General features: G+C 44.0%; 1 long non-coding RNA gene across 1 annotated transcript in view; it reads left to right on the top strand.

Annotated features, from left to right (window-relative positions):
• The first annotated feature begins 4969 nt into the window (after positions 1–4969).
• The window catches only part of LOC135057712 (uncharacterized), a 58457-nt gene continuing 51005 nt past the window's right edge, over positions 4970–12421 (top strand). The window contains exons 1-2 of the long non-coding RNA XR_010244317.1: positions 4970–5084; positions 6088–6276. This is a non-coding gene — a long non-coding RNA (uncharacterized LOC135057712). The remainder of the gene's footprint in view (positions 5085–6087; positions 6277–12421) is intronic.

Genomic DNA, 12421 nt, shown 5'->3' with positions numbered 1-12421 from the left:
GGAAAGTGTTATTTTTTTTTTAAATGCGTGGGGTCCCCCCTCCTAAGCAAAACCAGCCTCGGGCTCTTTGAGCCGGCCCTGGTTGAAAAAATATGGGGGGAAAAATGTCAAGGGTTCCCCATATTTAAGCAACCAGCACCGGGCTCTGCGCCTGGTCCTGGTTCCAAAAATACGGGGGACAAAAAGCGTAGGGGTCCCCCGTATTTCTGAAACCAGCACCGGGCTCCACTAGCCAGAAACATAATGCCATAGCCGACTTTTATCTAGGTCCCTGCGGCCCTGGCATTACATAACCAACTAGTCACCCCTGGCCGGGGTACCCTGGAGGAGTGGGGACCCCTTCAAACAAGGGGTCCCCCCCCTCCAGCCACCCAACGGCCAGGGGTGAAGCCCGAGGCTGTCCCCCCCCCCATCCAAGGGCTGCGGATGGGAGGCTGATAGCCTTTTTGTCAAAAAATGAATATTGTTTTTAGTAGCAGTACTACAAGTCCCAGCAAGCCTCCCCCGCAAGCTGGTACTTGGAGAACCACAAGTACCAGCATGCGGTGGAAAACTGGGCCCGCTGGTATCTGTAGTACTACTACTAAAAAAATACCCCAATAAAAACAGAAGACACACACCTTGAAAGTAAAAGTTTAATACATACATCCACACCTCCATATACACCTATGTTCACACGAGGGTCGGTCCTCTTCTCCATGTAGAATCCATGGTGTACCTGTTGAAAAAATTAAACTCACAAAATCCAGTGTAGATGGCTCCTCTTCTTTTCTATTTGTAATCCTGGTACTTTGCAAAATAACAAAACGGGACCCCTTTCCCCGAATGCCAGGAACCCCCCCTGACTTCTGTCTAAGAGGGTTCCATCAGCCAATCAGGGAACGCCATGTTGTGGCATCCTCCTGATTGGCTGTGTGCTCCTGTAGTGTATGACAGGCAGCACACGGCAGTGTTACAATGTAGCGCCTATGCGCTCCATTGTAACCAATGGTGGGAACTTTGTGGTCAGCGGTTGACCGAAAGTAACCTCACCGTTAACCACAAAGTTCCCACCCTTGGTTACAATGGAGCGCATAGGCGCTACATTGTAACACTGCCATGTGCTGCCTGTCATACACTACAGGAGCACACAGCCAATCAGGAGGATGCCACAACGTGGCGTTCCCTGATTGGCTGATGGAACCCTCTTAGACAGAAGTCAGGGGGGGTTCCTGGCATTCGGGGAAAGGGGTCCCGTTTTGTTATTTTGCAAAGTACCAGGATTACAAATAGAAAAGAAGAGGAGCCATCTACACTGGATTTTGTGAGTTTAATTTTTTCAACAGGTACACCATGGATTCTACATGGAGAAGAGGACCGACCCTCGTGTGAACATAGGTAAGTATGTGTATATGGAGGTGTGGATGTATGTATTAAACTTTTACTTTCAAGGTGTGTGTCTTCTGTTTTTATTGGGGTATTTTTTTAGTAGTAGTACTACAGGTACAAGCGGGCCCGGTTTTCCACCGCATGCTGGTACTTGTGGTTCTCCAAGTACCAGCTTGCGGGGGAGGCTTGCTGGGACTTGTAGTACTGCTACTAAAAACAATATTCATTTTTTGACAAAAAGGCTATCAGCCTCCCATCCGCAGCCCTTGGATGGGGGGGGGGGGACAGCCTCGGGCTTCACCCCTGGCCCTTGGGTGGCTGGAGGGGGGGACCCTTGTTTGAAGGGGTCCCCACTCCTCCAGGGTACCCCGGCCAGTGGTGACTAGTTGGTTATGTAATGCCAGGGCAGCAGGGACCTAGATAAAAGTGTCCCCCGGCTGTGGCATTATGTTTCTGGCTAGTGGAGCCCGGTGCTGGTTTCAGAAATACGGGGGACCCCTACGCTTTTTGTCCCCCGTATTTTTGGAACCAGGACCAGGCGCAGAGCCCGGTGCTGGTTGCTTAAATATGGGGGAACCCCTGACATTTTTTTTCCCATATTTTTTCAACCAGGGCCGGCTCAAAGAGCCCGAGGCTGGTTTTGCTTAGGAGGGGGGACCACACGCAATTTTTTTTTTTTTTTTAACACTGATTTCTATTTTAATAAAGGTGCACAATGAAGCCCAGCACGGATCTCTCAGATCCGGCCGAGATTCATTGTATTAAAGTCGGCAGTGTTTTACAAGTCACTCACGTAAAACACTGCAAAAAAAAAACGAATGACATCGACATCGGTAAATACGAAAATGCAGAATACGACAGCTTAGTAAATTAGTCGTAATAAATTCAAAAAGTTGCAACTTTACACTTTCGATGTCATTCGTGATTGAACTTTAACCTCAGTCGGGAAAATACGAATTTTAGTAAATATACCCCTGTGTGTGTGTATATATATATATATATATATATATATATATGTATATGTATATGTATATGTATATGTATATATATATATATATATATATATATATACATACACACTGCTCAAAAAAATAAAGGGAACACTAAAATAACACATCCTAGATCTGAATGAATTAAATATTCTTATTAAATACTTTGTTCTTTACATAGTTGAATGTGCTGACAACAAAATCACACAAAAATGATCAATGGAAATCAAATTTATTAACCCATGGAGGTCTGGTTTTGGAGTCACACTCAAAATTCAAGTGGAAAAACACACTACAGGCTGATCCAACTTTCATGTAATGTCTTTAAAACAAGTCAAAATGAGGCTCAGTAGTGTGTGTGGCCTCCACGTGCCTGTATGACCTCCCTACAACAAAGTGGGATTGTATCTGCACACACACAATTTTGTTATATCAAATTAGGAGCTTTCTAGAGCTCTGAAAGATGACCCCTGTTGCATTAAGGTAGTCACCATTCCTGCTGGGGGTGCTATTGACTACAGCTAAGGTTAATCAATAGGAACAACGCCTGGGCATGTTCCTGATGAGGTGGCGGATGGTCTCCTGAGGGATCTCCTCCCAGACCTGGACTAAAGCATCCGCCAACTCCTGGATAGTCTGTGGTGCAACGTGGCGTTGGTGGCTGGAGCGAGACATGATGTCCCAGATGTGCTCAATTGGATTCAGGTCTGGGGAACGGGCGGGCCAGTCCATAGCATCAATGCCTTCGTCTTGCAGGAACTGCTGACACACTCCAGCCACATGAGGGCTAGCATTGTCTTGCATTAGGAGGAACCCAGGGCCAACCGCACCAGCATATGGTCTCATAAGGGGTCTGAGGATCTCATCTAGGTACCTAATGGCAGTCAGGCTACCTCTGGCGAGCACATGGAGGGCTGTGCGGCCCCCCAAAGAAATGCCACCCCACACCATTACTAACCCACTGCCAAACCGGTCATGCTGGAGGATGTTGCAGGCAGCAGAACGTTCTCCTTGGCGTCTCCAGACTCTGTCACGTCTGTCACATGTGCTCAGTGAGAACCTGCTTTCATCTGTGAAGAGCACAGGGCGCCAGTGGCGAATTTGTCAATCTTGGTGTTCTCTGGCAAATGCCAAACGTCCTGCACGATGTTGGGCTGTAAGCACAACCCCCACCTGTGGACGTCGGGCCCTCATACCACCCTCATGGAGTCTGTTTCTGATCATTTGAGTAGACACAAGCACATTTGTGGCTTGCTGGAGGTCATTTTGCAGGGCTCTGGCAGTGCTCCTCCTGTTCCTCCTTGCACAAAGGCAGAGGTAGCGGTCCTGCTGCTGGGTTGTTGGCCTCCTCCACATCTCCTGATGTACTGGCCTGTCTCCTGGTAGCGCCTCCATGCTCTGGACACTATGCTGACAGACACAGCAAACCTTCTTGCCACAGCTCGCATTGATGTGCCATCCTGGATGAGCTGCACTACCTGAGCCACTTGTGTGGGTTGTAGACTCCGTCTCATGCTACCACTAGAGAGAAAGCACCGCCAGCTTTCAAAAGTGACCAAAACATCAGCCAGAAAGCATAGGAGCTGAGAAGTGGTCTGTGGTCACCACCTGCAGAACAACTCCTTTATTGGGGGTGTCTTGCTAATTGCCTATAATTTCCACCTGTTGTCTATTCCATTTGCACAACAGCATGTGAAATTGATTGTCAATCAGTGTTGCTTCCTAAGTGAACAGTTTGATTTCACAGAAGTGTGATTGACTTGGAGTTACATTGTGTTGTTTAAGTGTTCCTTTTATTTTTTTTGAGCAGTGTATATATATAAATATGACCCTACTACCTAGCTACAAACGAGGACGTAACTTAAAAGATCTATTGGTAGTGAATGATGTTGGAAGATTACTCCCTGCTCCGACTACTACTTTCCTTACACGTAAGCCAGGATGCTATAAGTGCACAGGATGCACTACGTGTAGATACATGGAGGCAGGATCTTCTTTTGCCCACCCGCACACAGGAAAACGACTCACAATCAAGCATGTTCTTACCTGCTCCAGTAAATTTGTCGTTTACTTCATCCGTTGCCCATGCGGACTCCTTTATGTGGGTAAGACCACCTGCAGTTTTAAGGAAAGGATGGCCACCCACAGAATGTCTATTAGACATGCGCTTGAAGGATCAGACTCGGAGCAACCAGTAGCCAGGCATTTTAAAATGATGCAACACAGTTTGGCTACTCTCAAATATAAAATTATTGATCAGGTACCTGTAAACATTAGACGGGGCGACAGATCAAGGAGACTTCTCCAGCTGGAGGCACGCTGGATTCACTCCCTGGATACTTTGGTACCCAGGGGACTGAATGAACAATTAAATTGGAACTGTTTCCTTTAGTATGATTCATTAGTTATAGCTAGTGCGGTATTGATCAATCACACTGCACGATAGTTTATAGTTTGGCGGCTGAGTAGTGTACTGTATAGTATTAATGTGTATCGGTATGTTTATTGCGATTCTGGATATCCATTCCATCTGTGTTACTAATAGAGGCTGACATCCGCTATCTTGTTGTTATGGTGACGGTGTTGTATTGTTGATTCTGTTTCCTAGTTACGGCCCGACCGGAAGTGGCGCTGCAGAGCGCACGTCGCACTCACGCGACGTCACCAGAAGGCGCCGCGGTCAGCATCCACGCTGTCTGATTCACATGGTGAATTCAAGGTATAAAGGTATGTACAATCTATTGCTTCTTTGTTCTGACGAAAGTTTATGTATTAAACTGAAACGTTAACCTCTGCCAGGCGTTACTTCGCCGTTCATTTATTCTTCTTATACTGAAGACCCGTCGAGTGCCGCTTTTACTGGATTCCTATATATATATATATATATGTATATATCATACACATACATAGATAATACATCCATCACCACTTAATACACTTAAATATAAATATATGGTGGTATACATACCACCAGGGACTGGGAGCAGGAGTTCTGTGACGAGGGAGGGAGGGACGGAGGGAGCTGCTGTAGCTGAGCTTCCACAGCCAGCAGCTCCCCCCGGACTTTCACTATGCAGAGAGCTACGTACTGTAGCTCTCTGCTGGTGCTGCAGGAGGTCCGCAGTAACGGAAGCGGTCGCGATCGCGGCTTTTGTTGAGATGGAGACAGTGCCGTACTCTGACCCCCCCCCCCCCCCCCCTGCGTGAGCCACTGGTATTAACCTGGAGAAGGCATAAGGAAGTGATAAACCAGTGATAAAGCAGTGTTAAGTGCAAGGTGATAATGCACCAGCCAATCAGCTCCTAACTGTTAATTTACATATGGGAGCTGATTGGCTGGTGTGTTTATCACCTTGCATTTATCACTGGTTTATCACTTCCTTAAACCTTCTCCAGGTTAATACATCTGCCCCATTGTGCTTTATAAGCAATGCAGGGAAATGGCAATGATAAGCCCATGTGAATGTATGTATCTCTGACTTTTTTTTTCCGCCCAAGAATGTAACAGCTGCATAATGGGGGTAAGGTGCAATTAGGGAGATTGATGGACTATTCAGGGAGTGAAGGAGATTGCTACTATTTCAGGGAGTCTCCTGCAGAATGAGGTAGGGTAGGAAACTATGCTAGACTACAATTTGCTAATATAGTTATCTGATCATCTATGTTCATATTAGTGTGATTTCCCATGTCCAGGTGACACTGACCACTGTTTTTTGCATCCGTGCTTCAGCTGTCATCATTAGTAACTGGAATCCGGATTTTCACCAGCCCAGTGCATAGTGCAAGAGATCCATCCCAAACCTTCATCTTATCTGTGCCTGAACACCTTACTGAAGCAATGAAGTAGCGATGCATGCCCACGACACTCCCATCAGAATCAGCCGCTCTGTGCATCGCCACTCAGAAACATCTACTTCAGGTTAGTGAAGGTGCTACACTCCATTGCTACTGCAGATGCACTGTGTGCCACTTGCACACACATTGGTTCAGACGAATGTGCAGTCAGTTCGAAATCAGGAGTTAATTTTCAAAGATGCGTGAGACTGCTAAAGTTAATTTGCTTAAAAAGTCAGTTCCATCAGGTTCTTTTAGAGGAAATGAAGGATGAACTGGCCAGAGATGCAACCCCTGATTATCTTAATGGATTTATCCAACTATGTATTCAGAAGTAGAAAATGGACATTCTGTTAGACATGTGTCATTTTGATATTGCAACCACTGTTCTCAATTGTGGTATTATACAGTACAAGCAGCTGTAATCACTGTTCAGCTGAAAAGAAGGTAGCTACAGAGTGTGTTTATCCAAACTGTTATACAGTAGCAGGTGTTCCTTCTTTCTTATCCTCCATGTTAAGGAAGCAGCATGTATTTGATCCTTTTTGTACATAAAGAGTTCTTGCTTGATTATGTAGTACTTTCTGCTGCTATGTAGTGTATCCGCTAACAGATTCAGAATTTTTGGAATGGGCAACAGTATACATCTTAGAGGGGAATAGTTTTATTTTGGCCAGGCTAATTAAGGGACGCAGTCGACCTTTAATTATTATACATTTCATGCCCAAAAACACTAGTTTTAGCTGCACAAAAAGATGCTAAACCCATCTAAACTGAAGCCCAGACAGGAGATGCTGCTGGCCACTTTTGGGGGTGAGTCCGGGTAATACTGTATGCATCAGTTTGCCCCTCCATACTGTACCGCAATTCCCATGATCATCTACCTATCATGCCCACTTAATGAACAAGAGGGCAATGTGCAGGAGATCTGCCTACTCTGGGGTTGAATTGTGAGTATCTTACAACTTCTGGGCGAGTAGGCAAGTATGGTAGACCTGCTAAAATTAGTCCATAACTCTGAAATAGCTGGATATATTGAATGATATAAGACTCAAGAAGATGTTAAAAAAACATGTATACCATGGCTGATGTACGCTGGAAACAAGTATCCATGCAAATCACCATTAGGTTTGTTTCAAACTCTTCCTATTCCATCTTGCACTTGGAGCTCAAATTATAAGGCCCTAGGCTGATAGCTGAGGGTACACTTTTTCCAGAGGTATCAGATTTTTGAAAATCGTCCCTGGGAAAACGGAAATATCCTTCTTTAAAGCAGTGTTTGATAAAGCTAAATATTTATCGTATATAATACCCTTTATGAGGTCTAAGAACACTGTACGCTATCTACGTATGAAGTACCGTAAGGGTACGCTAGTTGCGTAACAATCGCTTTGCCGTGATCGAGACGCTCAAGCGTCACGTTCACTCACGGCCAAGAGATCACAGGCAGGCACGTTATTGGCTGCTGACTAACGTAATGATTCGCTATAGCGTAGCGGACGCTCGGGACCACGAGGAGATCACCAGCGGCGCTGACGCTCACTATGTTAAACCTTTAAATCTAAACCATAAACAGTATATTATGCAGCAAATCCTTAGTGTAGTGATAGTGTGTAGATGCAACCTTGTGTAACCTGATTAACTTAAAAGCTGTTTGAGCGTCACCGACGCTCTGAGAATACTAGACACTATAAGAAATACACAGATACCTGGGCTTAGGGTCCAACGCCTAATATGTATATATTTTGAATGATATACTTGCAAAAGAATTAATACAAATACAAATCATACACTACAATATAACATAGACTACCTAACCAGATAACTACACAGGAAATATAATACAATTACTATTTAAGAGAAAATAAGAGAGAAAGAGGAGGAGAGAGAGAGATTGGCCCACAATAACAAGAAGATCAATATAGTTGCGGAGAAACACTTACGCACAAAGGAAACGATCGCATGCGCCTCTGGACATCCAGCTCCCGATTTTCAGCAATGATAACCGTTGAAGAGTGAGAGCTGGATGTGATCGGCCTTTCTATTTATGCCCCACACACAATGCAATTCAATGGTCCCTACAATCTCATTGTTCATTGGACACAGGAATTCGGCTTCGCATTATAACAAAAGGTCATAGGTTGATTCATACAGGTGGGCTGTGACTATTTCCAACAGCTCAGGTGGGAAGGAAACTGGGTTTCCCGCCGCATGGGTAATAAAGTGCAAATAAAGTAAATGTTCATAAACTTCTTATGTCCATAACTATTCGCACGAGCGATTGATCTGCTTCAAACCAACACCGGAATATTTCTAATTAAATATTCTTCCGATGGATACTAAACACCACTGTATTACTCCTGTCTGACCCTTCGTATCAAACAAAGAGGGATTTCTCTGTTCATGAACATTCTATATTAACCAAACTTTCAGAATCTATCAACGGGACCATGATCTACAAAATACATTATATAGTGAAAATATGTAACGATTGAGTCGCACGCTACGATCACATAAACTCTACCATAAATACGCATACCGTGCACCTGCGGGTGCCCGCGACTGTGAGTATGCGCACGTACGGGAGAGCGTACGCATGCGCAGCACGGACCTGTGTGAGGTGCAAATATGGTAGTGTGCATAGAGATATTTTTCTGACTTTGACAGTCCACCCTTTGGCAGTCAACAATAACTGCCACTTCCTGAAAACATTTCAAAAAGAGAAAAATATATGTTAGGGGTTAATACATTTACATGGTTGGGTAAGGGAGGAGAGGAGATGGTAGGAAAAGGGTATGACCTAGTGAGATAGCAGAAGCATGTGTGTATGAATCCGTGCTTGGGGGTCATGTATCATCGTGCCGTACGTGTTTTAAATCAAGCTTCGAGGTATTGCGAAGTATACATTTGAATTCCTTCTTATCCCGTGGTACGGGTCTGTGGATGGGCTGTCAAACTTTACCGAGCTCTTTTCGGCTTTGGTTGTAACAAAATGGGGGAGCACATTTTAGTTGATGATACATGAATGGGGGAGATATGTGATTGCTGATATCTGTGCCTGTATTCCCTATCGACTATGTGTGTCATTACCTGAGGGTTGTAGAAATGAAGAAAAGACATAATTACGGTAAATGCGGTGGTATTCTATGTCAGGTAAATGTACATTCGTCGATTGAGGTCTTGTTTGGTGTCTGTTGAATGCAGTCTTCTTTGTGCTTTTGCTCATAAGGTGCGAGCAAAGCTGTCAATGTCCATAGATGTACAAAAGTGTTGGGCTAGCGTAATTTTAAAATTTCTAGGGAAACTGGGGATCCATGGCATAGTTCATCAAAAATCTGTGTATCAGGTTGTCAAAACTTCTTCTTTAATCCATCTGTTGTCTGTATATCGGCTCATCAAATTCCTCGTCCAAAGTGGGTCTTTTTACCTTGGAGAAAACGGAAAAACAGGTGAAAGAAACGGACCGTAGAAATCGCATTTTCATCACATCATTGTTTCTACATTTGGGTCATAAATCAAGTCCATTGGAATTACAGTTTCCTCACTCCTTAAACTCATTACCCTAGTACGATGATTGCACTTCATTAAAGCCTGACCGCATCTAAATATCAATCCAATCGATATGACAACACCTAAGATACATAGGAGAAACTTCCCAACATCCATTATGACTCCTTGAGCCCAGTCTCCTAAACCAGAAAACCAATTTCGCGGGTTCAACCATGACACCCAACCAGTCAGCTCATTACCTACAGCAGCAAGAGTGAGATTGTGTCTCCTGCGAAATTCCCACTTCAATTGGAGAATATCGTCCATCTTTTGGTCTATGACCTCGACCGGATCCTCGGTGCTATTCGTAATATATGTGCAACATTTCACGCCGTATTGTGTTGCCAGTGTGACACAATATCCGCCTGTCACTGCTGTGAGGTAATTGAGAACCATTCTATGCTGTACCAGTTCTGTTTTGTAAGCTTGAAGTTCCCTTCAGTATACCTAAATGTGTCATCATACATTTCAGTGATATTATCTAACAAATTTGCGAGCGCCGATATGTATTTATAATTCAGCACTCCTCTAGCGGTGCGGGTGAAATCTAACGCGATTAAGAATTGAATCCTGGTGGATTCACTTATCAGATCAGAGGCCGGATGCTCTGTCTTCTCTATCAGGTGCCTTTTAACAACGTGCTCGTAATGGGTGTGAGTATAAGGAGCTTGGGCACCACGGTGTATGTCTTTCATTTTGTCATGTGATACAGTCATTACTTCAGGCAGTACTTTTCCAATATAACACAATCCTTCAGAGTTTGGGGCAAGCCACTTGTACGCCTTTCTCCCGCATATGAAATATGCATCATCGGGGAGAACATATGGGACGGAGTAGGACATAACCATATTACACACCTTCCATGTGAAATCTCCTAACCCTAATTCTTCCATCTGCTTAGTACACGTATCAGGTTGTACGATATGTGCACAGTATCCTGGTGATACCTCTCCAACTCTAGTAATCCTATTTCCTAAGGTATACCTATACCGGAAAGATTTTCCTCTACTGGCTATGTGGCGTACAAGCTCTGTATCTGTAGGCATTCTATCTGCTCTATGCGAAAAGGTCATGGTGTGGTTACTCCATGACACTTCCCAATTTCCCGGCTTTCGGGGATTGGAGATGTTGAAACATAATAGGGACCTATCCACATGGTATTGGTGGAGCTTCAAACTAGGAGGGCTGGAGATATTAAACCTCCGGTCCACCGGTCTCCCACCATTTAACTCAAGTACCTCCTCTATCGTTAAAGGAAATGGTACTAGCCCTGATTTGCTATGACCCTGAGGTATTTGAGAGCATACCCAACAATCTGTTTGATTTAGCACACTACCCACTAAGGAGTGATAGTCACTCAAGGGATGCCGGTCCATATGGATATTAAAACTGGATTGGCATTTCTTTATGCACCCATCCTCAATGACATTGTTACAGAGCCGACAGATACAGTTTTCTTCAGCTAACAAATGTTTACAAATAACATGGCTGCTAGATCGTTTCCGGTACTCGCCTTTTGCTTGGTGGTTGTGTTGCTATTGGAAATTTACACCTCCGTCTCAGTCATCGGAACCTTTCTGGATCCTTTCTCGACCTCTCTGGTACTCTCGCCGAAACAGACTGCTCTGGTCAACATCATGGTCAACAGGAAAATCCATATCACAGTCTCTTGGGGCAAGTCCATCTTACAGGAGGAGAAAAGAAGAAATTTGTAATGGGGGTACAGGAAAACAGTTAGAGGGGGAGAGAAACTTGTTACGATAATTAAGTTCTCTAGTCTTGTTGTTCTTCTTGTTCTGCTGTCATCTCAAAAAGGTGCTGTCTCTCAGTCTTCCAAACGAACATTCCGGTGATGCAATATTCCCTCCAAACCAGCGATCTTTCTGTAAGGAGCAAAAAATCTTGCATTACCATTTGCCTAACTGAGGTGTGACATACCATCTTTAAAACATGAAAGCATGAGTGAGAAGAGAGAGAAAACAACAACAGCAAAAAAAACAAAAGAGAGAGAGAACAATTCATATATGTATATATATAACATAACACATCAATAAACAACAACAGGAAAAAAAAAAAACATTTTTTCAAACAAACAGTTTTCAAACATTTTAAAACATTTCAAAACATTGTCAGATCATCAGGCTGTCATATCTACATGTCTAATGGTTTCCTTGCGCAGTCCCTCCCCCCAGCACTTCCATATTCCATTGTCTGTATCTGGCCAGAATACGTTGGTGCGGATAGGTCATGCTGGGGTTTGGTAGACTTCTGCAACGACCAAGTATATATGCAATGTTTGAATCCTACCAATAATCGTCAGAGGTGGGGAGAGAGAAAAAGAAACATTTCACAGATACATTTACAACGTTTCACCCGGTCATTCCTGTGTCTTCAGGGAATGACCTCCCAATTTATTAACTATAACCTCAGGCTTACCATCAGTCCTAATGATCACCTTTCTTGATTGCACATTATGGGTGTGGCTCAAAAAAATTTTCTATATGATCCCTGTTTATAATTGTGTGTGTTTTAATTTTGCTCATTTCTTGGTCTAGGGGGTCTGACTTTATGTGGGTTATTACAGTCGCTGGCATAATGCCCTTCTCTTCTACAATGATAACAAACCCTGGGTTTCCTCCAAGTGTCAATGACCTGAGGTCTTGGTTGATTTGATGCCTCCT

Source organism: Pseudophryne corroboree, chromosome 3 (assembly GCF_028390025.1).
Source record: "Pseudophryne corroboree isolate aPseCor3 chromosome 3, aPseCor3.hap2, whole genome shotgun sequence".
NCBI classification, from domain to species: domain Eukaryota; kingdom Metazoa; phylum Chordata; class Amphibia; order Anura; family Myobatrachidae; genus Pseudophryne; species Pseudophryne corroboree.
This window is presented reverse-complemented; position numbering and strand designations above follow the sequence as displayed.